At 47.3% G+C, this 13,259-nt stretch overlaps 1 protein-coding gene across 1 annotated transcript in view; it reads left to right on the top strand.

Moving 5' to 3' along the window:
* Positions 1-5,440: 5,440 nt before the first annotated feature.
* SYTL3 (synaptotagmin like 3) overlaps positions 5,441-13,259 on the top strand; it is a 93,883-nt gene continuing 86,064 nt past the window's right edge. The window contains exon 1 of the mRNA XM_075597766.1: positions 5,441-5,558. The gene's annotated coding sequence lies outside the window, so the exon portion shown is untranslated. The remainder of the gene's footprint in view (positions 5,559-13,259) is intronic.

Genomic DNA, 13,259 nt, shown 5'->3' with positions numbered 1-13,259 from the left:
TCCCAAGGACTATTCCTGATTCACTGACAATATTATCTCCCAATGAAGATTTCCCAGTATTGGAGAGCTCTACTGTTGTTTGCTTCTCTGCTCCTGCTAAACCATGGTTTTGTCCCTCGGAATTTTCGGTTGCCCCTGTTATTTCCTCTCAGTTGGAAATACTCTGTACGTATCCCAAGATTTCGGTCCCTATGCCTGGTTTACTGCTTGCCTTGTCACCTTCCATACCAATACCGGGAGATGCTTCCAACCAACCTATACCCTTACTAACCATTACCTGGGAGCCTTCTAGAGGAAAAATTCCTCGCAAATTCCAACATGCAGTGGTCAGCCAAGACTTTTTCTGTTACAAAGTTCCTCCTGGTGTATTCGATCAACTATCAGGGCCGCTGATCCTAGAGTCCGGTTCATTTATTAAAGACTGGGCTTCCTGTAGGGGTTCTCCTGCCGTTTCTGCTCTGAAACCCTCTGGTTCTTCACAGCCCTGGATTTCCAAGTCATTTTGCGAGGCGAGCCATGTACCAAAGATGTTTCTTCCATCAATCTCATATCCTAGAACTGTACTCACCAAAGAACTGCTCGTTTACGGATGCCCTTTCCACCTAAAGAATTTTAGGAACAACTCAATGTCCCCAAGACCCATGGATGGTCCTGTCTGGCCGCAGTTCTCACCGGGGGGTGGGGGTACACTAAGGACTAACCACGAGTCTCTGGACCACGACTCTAACCCCAATTCTAGACGGTTCAGCAACAATTCCCGGTCCCCCAACTCTAGGTGTGCTCATGTTCGCCCGGAGGTCTCGCGTGAAGGGGGGGGTACTGTAAGGAATCCGCTCCGCAGTTTACTGGTTGCCTTACCTTGCAGACGTGTGCAGTCCTGGAGCACCTCTCCTGATGTTTGCTGCAGCCTGGATTCACTCACCAAAGCTATACACACTCCATCTGGTATCTACTGCAGCTGTGCAGCCTATCACTGCAACCTAGACTTGCATTCATTCATTGGAGCAGTACCTTCACACCCCCCTCCGGGGATTGGCCCGCTGGTCTTTAAGTATTGTCTTCCCATAATGCTCCCTGCCGAGCATAGTCCTTCCTGGATGTCACTATCTGTTCTGCCACAAGCCCTCGCTTGTTCCTGTCTCTCATGCTGAAGCGGAGTATTCTCCTTGTTGTCTGCAGCTCCAGGTTTCCTATGGCCGGCTGCTATATTCACGCAGCGGTCTGCTCCAGTCTCCTGTGTTGTAGCTGAGTACTCTTCTTGTTCACTTCAGCTCCTTGTTTCCTGTGACCGGCTGCTATATTCACGCAGCGGTCCACTCCTGTTCTCCTGTGCTGAAGCAGAGGTTTTCGTCCCTGCGTCCCTCAGCCTCCTGGATTCCTGCACTGAAGCGGATGTTTCGTCCCTGCGTTCTTCAGTCTCCTGGATTCCTGCACTGAAGCGGAGGTTTCCCTGTGTATCTTCAGCTTCCTGGTTCCTGGGGCCTACTCTTTCCCTAATCTAGAGAGGCCGTGTCCTGGTTCCTGCGCTGAGACAGAGGATTCCCTAGCCCGCTCAGGACTCTTGCGCTGTAGCACTGGTGCACCCGTGCAGCAAAGCGGTGTGCTACTCTGGTCTGCCTACCATCTCCTGTGACCAGTACCATGGGCCATGGTCGTCGCTCGCGCAGAGGCCAACCCCGCGCTCCTAAGCTGAAGCGGGGCTCTCCTGACAACCTGTTGCCGAACTCTTGCCTGAACAATGTTTATCCTGATGTCTCCTGTCCTGACCCTGGCTTCTACAACGACGACGCTGTCTTCTCCAATCCTGATCCTGCGACATATGACTACGAACTGCGCAATCCGGATCAGCCTGCGCGGTCTCAGGTCGGTGCTTTTACAACCCCACCTCAGCCTCGCGGTCTGGTCCTGGTTTGTGGCGAGCAGAACCCTGACAACTTTAACCTCTTACAAGCATTTGCGATTGAGAGGGTAAGTTTAGGACTCAGAGGAGGCGACTTAGAAAGGGCATTACTATGCAGGGAGTCGAGGTGGATTGTACAGATGGATTCAATGATTCCCAGGGGTCTCAATGACTACCTGGGTTTCGCAATGTTTATATAGGCATTGCACTAACCTGTACTATATCATACTGCCATTATCATCCTCTGAATGTTTTTGATATCCCCTGGCTTCTTAAGTATAAATTTAGTGATGAGAATCTCATACACTTCTTTTTGTCTCCCCTTCCCCAACCCCTGTTTTTATATCCACAGAGTCCTGGGTTTGCATATTACATGGCTGGTTCCCAACTATACACGACTCACATCGCCTCTCCGTTTGGATATTTCCATAAAGACTTTTGGCTGTTCTGTTCAGCACTGCTCCACACTCTACTTGAACCATTCAAGAAGGACTAATTTCTGATTTATGCATCATCATGACGTTTATCATCTTACGTCTTTATTTGAAGACTAATATCCGGAAGGACACCATCTGGCGTTATTACTGCGAAAAGAAAACCACACACCATGTTTTTTCTTCCAAGTCTGGACGTTCATGTGGGCATTGGATCTTATGTACTTTCACTGATATGTCAATATCATATATACTAATAGTGATTTATTGGGGAACTCTATTGCCCCTTTCCATCATGTATGTGCTATCATACTATACTGGTAGTCCACAGTTTTGTGGAAGATTATTCTTCATTGAATCCCATTTGTGCACAAGTCTATATATTTATTGATGTACAGGTATGGATCATACCTACATGCACTTACCTGTTGATAACAATTGTACAACAATATATCACTCCTATATCATCCCTTAACAGTTATCTTTGGATGTTACATGTCATGCCTTAAGCAATATGTGCTTCATCTATTCTTATGGCTTCCACAGTGATGCGGACCACACAATTGTTTGCCTGGTTGCCCATTTGGGGGCTATATTTGATGAGCTTTTTAATCCTTAGGTTCCCTTTGCACTCTGAATGAATTAGGCTGATCATTATGTACATTGTGCTTACATCAGCTATATCTGTGGGCGCTTTGCGACCGTGGTGAGCAGATATGTGTGCTCTTTTGACTGCTCATTACACTTGCAACCATTATGCAGAGGCGCGCATGCGCGAGACGCGATGCAGGGCTTATTCAGCCTGCCTAATACACGGATACATCAGTTACAGAGCCGCGCATGCGCAGTGAACTGCCCATAGACACTTTCTGCCTCACTAGTGCCCATTACTAAGCTCAGTTCGCCCTACCTTACCAGACGCGACGTTATGACGTCACGGACATGCGCAGTGACATATGGGAGGCCCGTTTTCTGCCCTTAAACACATTATGCCATTAATTCATTACATCTGTGGCCCTGAGGTACATTATGTGCTACAGCCTGAGGATAAGCTTTCTGCTACTGCCACATATTGGACTCACCAGGCAGGTATTCATGTAATTACTGACTATTTTGGAGGAGTGTGAGTGCACCCACAATAACAATCTTTCATTGGCTTATAACCTATGACCATCTCTGACTCTATTAGCCTCACTCTTAGCCTACACCTGTTTGTCCTCTGCATAAACTATGTCATTTTGATTTTTGCCAGGTGATTACACCCACTAGCCCAATTAGTTCCCTTTTTAAACCTGCATGTTACCCTGCTTACATCACCACTCCCAGTAGAAGGCTGTGTGCCGAAACGCGTAGGAGCAGGTCCAGCAGGCAGGATCCCCTGGTTTGTCCCCTCTCTGGGTCACATTACTATGCTCTAACATCCCTCCTTGTTCCCCCTTGAATGTACCGACCACATTGTACCTGACCATAGGTGATGTATCACTCTTTCTAGCTATAGGCTTATATGTGCTTTGCAGGCTTTAATCTGTGTATCTCTGCTGTCACTTACCTGCTACTTTTTGTCGCCTAGACAAACCCTACACTGCAGGGGTTAGTAGGCATATCAGACCTTTTGCAGATGATCACATAGCCCTAGCCGTGACTATTTAGTCTGTTGGGTGTCACACCAGGTTAGTAGGCATATCAGACCTTTTGCAGATGATCACATAGCCCTAGCCGTGACTATTTAGTCTGTTGGGTGTCACACCAGGTATATTTTGTCAGGTGTTTCAGAATACTATCTGAGTGTATTTTGGGCATCTTCATTGAGGGAGTTGTTTAGCTTTGTAATGAACAGGGGATCCATGCTGTATTTTAAACATTTCTGTGCTTTGTTTTAACCATTTTTGTTCTGTGACAATACATTTAATAAACTTTATGTGATTTGTACTGATACAAATACTAGAGTGCTTTATTTAGGGCCTTTTTCTCTCTCTCAATCTATTATACTGCCCTTATAGCACCACCGACACATCATTGTAGTTTGGATTTTTCCAGTGTTGGTATTTAGCTGTGTTTACATGTCTTGTGGATGCGGGGTCCTCTCTTTCTCTCTTGTATATATATATATATATATATATATATATATATATATATATATATATATATAAATACAACTCCAAGGATGTCTGCACATCCCTCTGTGATAGGCTGAACTGCCTGTCACTCACCCAGAGACAGCCAGCGAAGCTGCCCATCCCTCCCCCTCTGTGATAGACTGATAGACCTGTCACTCACCCAAGTATAGCCAATGAGATGACACATGCCTCCCACTCTGTCATAGACTGAGTGGTCTCTCTCACCCAGGGAGAGCCAGTGAGACTGCACATCCCTCCCCTTCTGTGATAGACTGATTGGCCTGTCACTCACCCAGGGACAACTCCTTTTACCCTCTCTGGCCCATTAGCCACTTTTACTCCGCTCCCCCTTAACCCATTTTACCTCCCAAGCCCATTAACCCTTTTTACCTCCCACCCAGACCCATTACCTCCCCCACCCAGGCCCATTTCCTCTTTTTTAACCCATTGCGCCTCTCCCCTGTACCTAGACCTTCTACTCCCCCTCAGTTTGCGATGGGGGTGGAGCTGCTTCTTATATTTCTCCTTTGCCCAACAATTTCTGTTGGCGGCCCTGTCCATACCTGTTAAGAAAAGCATACACATTTTTCACAGAACAGAAATAAGGCATTTTTTTTACATTTCAATCTGTCTGACTGGATATTAAAGTAGCTGCATGGACTAATTTAGCAAAATGGACCAGCCACTGAGGCCACAGACACATTATGTCACGGTCAGATAGTAATGTGGGATCCGTAATGACTGTATTCTTCTTCTTTTTATATGTACTAAATGTACTAAAAATCACAAATACACTGCAGGGAAAGACACAGTCCTACTGTATATAGAATGAAACGAGCAAAATGATGTTAAGAATGTCAGAATATAATGAATTTGTGTAATCACTTTCTTATTCTTTCCCTTGTAGATTTAATTGGGTGTTTTCATGTTTTTCAAGCAAGAAACAGAAAAGGACATTTGTGTTTGAAACATTTCAACCTGAAAACCTGTTAAGGAAAATCAAAGTCAACTACAGGAAACTCTGAAAGTGAAAGACAATATGTGAAACGATATGCTGGGAATAATAATATCAGCAATTTAATACTAATTTGCCGCCGGTACATCCAGGTAGAACACAGTGCCCCATTCATTAGCGGTTAATAAAGCATTGCATAGCAAGGTAGTATATATTTTTTAATGTATGAACCCCTTTGGTGCCTGTGGTATACCTTGGTAACCAGACATCATACAGGTTAATGTTATTTTGATCAGAAGCTTCTGTAATAATAGTTATTACAAAACCCTATGATATAAATATGATCACAATGCAGGGTAATTAATGCAATATTAATGGCTGCATTAATTTCCGCATTGCGATTTTGGGCCGACAATAATAACGCCTGTATTTTTTTTCCCGGGTGCGATATTGTCACGGGAGACCAGGTACTTTTTACACCATTTATATATTACTGGTATCATTCATTAAGCAGAACAAGATAGTAAAAACAAATTGTGTTTATTTTGGTAAACCAACATACAACAAGAAGAAATACACAAGGAACAGTTAAAAATACACTTCCTGGGGGGGAAATCCAGGCTTTCCTAGGTGCAGGGAACCCGCTTGGATGAGCTTACCCTGACCAGGATATACCCTGGGTTATCCTGGTCCTCATTCCGGCTTCAATTCCTAACCGCAACCGCTCCGTTCGATTTTGAGAACATGGACACAAAAGACGGGACTTAGGGGCCTATGCAGAGAGCAGCGAGAACCGCAATCTCGCCAGGTTTTGGCGAAATATGGCTATAGCAAATTAGTTAATGGCGAGAAACTGCCGAGATGAGTAAAATCCGCCAGTTTTTTTTTTGTTTTAAAAACTCGCCGTGCGGGTGGCGAGAACCAATATCTCGCCAGTTTTAAAACCCGCCGTATGCAGGTAGCCCCGATCAGCATCTCGCTGCTGTTCGCGTCAATAAATTGGAGAGATGTTCTCCAAATCGCCCCGCCAAAAAAAGTTGGCAAGAAGCTGGAGCTGAGCGGCGATAGGGGCCATAAAAAAAAATCAGCCCTTTTCCTGGCTGAGATTGATGCTGGGGGGCTCCAGAGCTGATACCCATTAATAGCATCACCGGAGCCCCCCGGCATGCATCTGAGGCAGGAAAAATGCATGTACAGCCCACTTCATTACCTTAGCGGCTAACCGCTAAGGCAATGAAGGGGTTAACCCACCGTGCCAGCTTTATTGTGGGTAGCAGGTGTGGGTGAAGGGGGTATTTGGCCCTTGGTGTGAGTTTTGGGCTTGCGGGGGGGGTTGCGGGTGCACTTAACCCCTTCACGACCGTAGCAGTTAATACCGCTACGGTCATGAAGGGGTTAATCTCTCCCGCTACCCCCCCGCAAGCCCTAAACAACCACCGTTGGGGCTAATACCCCCTTCACCCACACCCGCTACCCACAATGAAGAATAATTACACACAGCAGCCCCACACTAAATAAATAAAACTAAATGAATAAATAAATAAATGAATATAAATATATATATATAAATATATATATATAACAACAACCCCTATAACCCCTAACATACACATATATGCACATCAATTATACTATAGGCCGGCGGGGGCCCTCGGGTGTTACCCGCAGGCCTGCAGTACCAATTATGTGCCCCCCCCCCAATTAATGAATAAACACATACATTCTTTTAAAGAAATAACCCCCCCCCCTAACACATACAGTATAGTTATGGCCACAATTACTATTATCCACAAAGGGATAATAGTGAATGTGCCCATTTTAAATACATAAACAGCAATAAATACATTAAATACATATAGCATTTACTCATTACCGGTTGCCACGAAGAAGGCCATCCTCATCTTCATCCTGCCCATGCCCCCTCCGCTGCTGCAAAACAGACAGAAGAATGAAAACATCCAATGTAATGTCCCCTAACCCCTTAATCACCATAGCGGTTATTAACCGCTACAGTCATTAAGGGGTTAACCCTCCCTCACCCACCACTCGGGACGCCTACATACCCTCCCACAGTAACCCCCCACCCCGTGAGGCCTAACCACCCTCACCCACTACCCACAAGGGAGGCCTATCCACATACCGTTGGGGAACACCCTCCCCCCCCCAACACCTACAGTACAATAATGTGCAAAATAACTATTATCCAGATAGGGATAATAGATTATTTGCACATTATTAAAAACATTATCGGCACCTCATAACGGGGCCTGTATCTCGGGAAGCAGGGGGTCCCCAGACCTGAAACAAATGCGGTTCAGCTCGGGAGACCCCCTGCACATGTACACTCTGCTGCAAACACATCTCGGCAGGGCACGGCTTCTCGGCAGCCTGTCTCGCCACAGGTTACTCGCCATTATTTCAAATGGTGGTGGCGCATTCATTAGCCAGGGATTCGGCCCTTCATGCATATAGCGAGTGTAACACGCCAAAAACATGGCGAATTCAAACCCTGCCGAATGCAATTTTCCGCTGCTTAGTGCATAGACCCCATAGTGTTAGGACCAAATGAAACGTTATAGCCAGGGGCACTAGGCTACCCTTATATGTGTTATTTAAAGATGAAAGCAATGGTAATGTATATTTTATCTCCTTAATGCAGGCGTTCGTTAACAATTGTTTAGGGTTTGTTTTGTATTTTTCCACGTTAAAGGGGGCAATAACATCTGCTACATCTGTAAATTGCTCATTCTGAGGCAACTGAGGAGCTGTTGACTTTGTATACCTATGGCCCAGATTTACTAAGCTTCACTAGTTTGTTGAACTTGAAACTATTGAAGTATTGGAAAGTAGACCTTAGACCTGGCGTATTTTTTTAAAGCAAATACAAGACAAAAAAGTGATGCACGGTGTAGCAGAGCTTTCTACATATCATTATAATCTATGCGCCATGCCTCCTATCGACACCTCATAAATCATAAACTGACACCTACTTACCCTTTGATACAGTGCCACACAATAGGTTAGAGCAGGGGAGTACATACCTTTTTAGTTGCGCCCCCTGCCTGCTCCTCCTCAGTTGCACGCCCCCTTCACTTGTTTCGTGGCGTCAAATGACACCACTGGATGACCCCGTTGCCATGGAGACGGATGTGTGACGTCACTTCGCATGTGTAAGGATGTGCTCACCACAAATGAGACGGGACCGCGGTGCTGAGGTGGGATAGGAAATAACGCCACCCACAGCCACGAGGGCACGTCTTGATTGAAGAGTGGTCTGGGATTCCGGATCGGGGTAGGAGAGGTACGGTAGGTAGAGAGGCCGTTAGCCAAGTCCGGGGTTAGAGAGAGGGACGTTGTCGTTTACCGTAAGCCAAGATCGGGAGGCCAGAGGTGCGGAGAGTCGTGTAGCCGTATGCCGAGTTCGGGATGCCAGAGGTACAGGAAGACGTAGCGGAAGCCGGTTCAGTTCACGAGGAAGTCTGCGAAATAGAATAAGGAGGCAGAGAGAGGTGAGAACTACTGGTTCTATGCTCAGCCAACGAGTCAGTGACTCTGCAAGGTATATATAAGAGAAAGGATCCAATAGCAGCACAGCAAGGTGGAGGTGTGTGGAAAGGCCAGGTTACAGCAGGTATAGGTCCAGAAGGAGTCCCAGGGGAGGAGCCATAAAGCCCAGCAACCTGACTGTATTTGGTGATGGCCATCAAAAGAGGTGTTGTGCCTTTAAGAGGCGGGAGCGCCTCCGTGTGGCCGCGCCTCCGTGAAGCAGTGCCATCGGCTGCGTGCGCGGACCCACGCCCTGCTCCGAGGGCAGAAGAGAGAAGAAGACGTGCGCGCGCGCGCATAGGAGGAACAGCTGTCGGCGGCTTGCTTCCGGAGAACACGTGCGCCGCGGGAGACCCAGACGGAGCTGCAGGTAAGTGAGGAGCACGCCGTGAGCGGCATGACTCCAGAATCCTCACAGCATGACACTGCGGCGTCATTTGACGATGCGTTGCCATGGGACAGTCACAGCAAATCTCCAGATTCATCGTAAGTGAGTTGCAGAGGCCTCACGCGATCCCCCGGCATTTAATTTAAATGCCTCGGGGAAGAGCACGGTACCTCTGCAAGCACCCGTGCCCCCCAAAAGATATCCAGCGACCCCACTTTGCACACCGCTGGTTTAGAGTACAAAATAAAGGAAATTGGTCTTGGTAAAAATATATGCACCTGGATGGAAAATTGTTTAAGGATTGTCAACAAAGAGTTGTCATAAAGTAAATGGAACTTTTTCAGGTTGGGCTAAAGTTCTGAGTGGAATACCTCATGGATCGTGCGACAGGGTGAATGAACGTCACCAGCCCTATACCTGGCTATGTGGTTAGGTCTGCAGTGCAGCAGTGATGAGGTTAACATTCAGCTTGGAGGTCTGGTTAATTAGTCTGATCCCAGCTGCCTCCTCAAGCAGCTTTAAAAACCCCAGACTGCACACACATGCAGCCTGTCTGATCCAGTGAGATACACTGAAACTCTGGAGGGAGAACAGCTTGATTTAAGGTCTGTTTTTCTGGAACATTTTGTTTGATGCTGAATTGTTTCTGTGGACTTTGATTAGAAAGGGCAAAGCCCTGCTCAGGACTTGTTTGTATTATATTGTATGTCTTTATTTATATAGCGCCATAAATGTACATAGCGCTTCACAGTAGTAATACATATCATATAAATAACAAATAATATAAATAACAGGTCATGGGAATAAGTGCTTCAGACATAAAAGTAACATTAAGGAAGAGGAGTCCCTGCTCCGAGGAGATTACAATCTTATACTGCTTTACTTTATATATGCTGAAGAAAAGCTCTTGTTATTTTTGTGTGCCATATTTGGAGGCTCAATAAAAAGCCTTTTTCATGGAAAACCACGTGTGGTTGCATGTACCCTGCAACATATGGTGTCAGAAGTGGGATGCTGAGAGGCCCCTGCAGTTGAAGGGCCACACACACAAAATGGAAGAACTTTTAAAAGAGTTTCTGTGCGAGCAGACCAGACAGCATGGACTGTTAATGCAAGAGCAGGCCCAACTACAGGCAGAGAGAGATGAAAGACTGTTGCAGCAGCAAACCCAACTCATAATTGTCAAGGATTGGACTTCGGCTGAAGTGGATCCCAGTGGCAGGAACAGCAGGGAGCGAAGTCAGGAAACAAGCAGGGGTCCGAGGCAGGCGGCAGGTAGCAAAGTCAGGAAACAAGCAGGGGTCCGAGGCAGGCGGCAGGTAGCGAAGTCAGGAAACAAGCAGCGGTCGGCAACGAGGAAACTGGAACAGGATGATAGCAATAGCTAGCACAGCAGTAAACACAGGAACCTTGCAGAAGCTAAGGAACCAGTATAAACAGGCAAAGAGGAACAGGAAAGGGAGGTTTATATAGGCAGGCTGGGAGGTGGAGCACAGGTGCAGAGGTGTCAGGTATCAGAGTCTGGAATGTTCCTTAGTTTAGCAGCAGAACTCCCGGTGGGCAAGTATAGGTACTGCAGGCTAGAACCAGACATTGAGAGTGGCAGCAGTCCCGGTGGCCAAGCATGGGAACAGCAGGCTAGAGAATATGACACTAATCCAGCAGCAGGCAGCACAGGATGAGCGGAAAGCCAGGTTGCTGACACAATCCCAGGGGTCTGCCAGTCCAGAGTTTGCGAACAAACCTCCGGTCCTCCTGAGGAAAATGACTCCGAACGAGGATCCAGAGGCTTTTCTACTGACGTTTGAAAGGGTTGCCGAAGCCCAGGGCTTTTTTTCAGATCGCTGGGCAACCGCTTTGGCCCCGCTCCTCATAGGAGAAGCCCAGGTCTCATATCAGGGCCTCCCAGCGGATCAGGCAATGGACTACAAAGAAGTAAAAGCCGCCATACTGGATCGCTTAGGTCTGACCCCAGAGACCTACCGGCAGCAGTACCAGAACCTGAAGTACACCTCTAAGATGAGACCCCGGGTCCTCGCTCAGCGGTTATTGGACTTGTGTACTCGCTGGATACAACCCGAGGAGCGCACTAAGGAGGCAATTCTTGATCAAGTTGTTTTGGAACAATTCCTACAGGTAATATCCCCTTCGGCACGCTCTTGGGTAAAACGCCATGCTGCGGAAACCCTAGCTTTGGCGGTCCGACTCGTTAAGAACTTCCTTGGGGCCGAGGAGCAGGCGAGTGTCCTGGACCCGACGGATCCGAATCCACCGGCACTTGCGGACGCCCAAAGAGGGAGATTGCTCCAACTGGGAAACTACGGCCCCTCCATACGCAACCATCAAGTGCCACGAAAGGAGCAGTCCTTCCAACAAGGAAGAAGTCAAAACGCCGGGCACCGCAGAGACCCTCATCCACTTCCTGATGTCGGCTCGTCGCCAAATGAGAGGAACTTCAGAAGACATCACTCACAGGACCCATCAGATGCCTGGTCTCCAGTATCCGGTCCAGCTGAGCGGTATCCACGGCACCCTCCTGCGAGGGAACCCTCTCCATGTTCTGCCTGCGGAGAACAAGGCCACCGGCATATAGACTGTCCTCAGATGGATTGTTCCTTCAGCAGGACAGTCGCCTCGGCCTTCCCCAGAGAAAGTTGCAAGCCTTGGCTACTTCCAGTCCAGATTGGGGGTAAAACCGTCCAGGCCCTTGTAGATTCAGGCTCTGGAAAAACGCTGGTCTCTGGAAAAACGCGAGAACTGTTACCACCTTACGTGCTTTCCTTTGACTCCCCATGGAGTATAGAGTGTATACACGGCGATGTAAAATGGTATCCGACACCCAAAATCCTGCTGCAGGTAAAAGGGTAGGAGGCCAGGATCGAAGTAGGAGTCGCTCCTTGGCTCCCTGCCCCTGTTTTGCTCGGCCGTGACTGGTCTTTCTTTTCAAACCTAATGGCTCCAGTCTCTCAGGAGGAGCCTCATTCTCTGGCTCAGGAGAAACCTGGTAAACTGTTCCCCTTCTCAGCAGACCAGTTCCACAGTAGACCCCAGGTTCCAAAGACTCGGAGGAAAAGACGCTATGACAAACAGGACTGGTTGCAGAAATCTGGGACTCAAGATGGCCATATAAATAGGCAAAAGTCACAAGTAATGACTGGGGATGGCCAGAAGGAGGGAGAGATAGGCCCTGGGGATTTACCAGAGCTATGTCCCCCTGATTTTCGCCAGAGGCAGAGGGAGGACCCAGACAATATGACAAAGTGGTAAAAATTGATGACCAGATATTGAATGCCAAGGGGTAATGGTGTTCCCTCATTTTGAATTGTCGAATGATATCCTGTATAGGGTGAAGTCCCAAACAGGGGAGGTCACCAGACAAAAATTGGTTCCTAAGGCGTTTGTTAAAACTGTCTTCACCCTAGCCCATACTGTCCCTTGGGGTGGTCACCTTGGTAGAGATAAAACCTTGGACCGTATTTCGTTCCGCTTCTATTGGCCAGGGATGCGTAGTGATATTGCTAAGTTATGTGCGGCCTGTCCAGAATGCCAGCTAACTAGTCCGAGGGGACAAAAAACAGCCCCCTTGGTTCCTCTAACCTTGGCGTCAGTTCCCTTTGAGAGGATTGGGGTATACTTGGTAGGACCTCTGGAGCCTTCTGCAAAAGGACACAGGTTTATCCTCGTAATAGTCGACTATGCAACAAGATAGCGAGTATGCAAGAAGACAAGAACAGCCTCCCATAGATCCCTTTTAACACGGCAAAGACAGGCTAATAAAGTGTTAATAGGGGTATAATGCTCCCTGATATGTGTACAAACAAGCTGTAGGGGAAATCAAATGTAATCGCACCAAGTTCTATTGATGAACAATTACCAATAAAAGCCTAATTAGGCAAAACAAAAAAGAGTTTATTCTAAT

This window comes from Ascaphus truei, chromosome 4, assembly GCF_040206685.1.
Source record: "Ascaphus truei isolate aAscTru1 chromosome 4, aAscTru1.hap1, whole genome shotgun sequence".
Classification (NCBI taxonomy): domain Eukaryota; kingdom Metazoa; phylum Chordata; class Amphibia; order Anura; family Ascaphidae; genus Ascaphus; species Ascaphus truei.
Note: the sequence above shows the minus strand (reverse complement) of the source record. Positions and strands in the feature narration are given on the sequence as shown.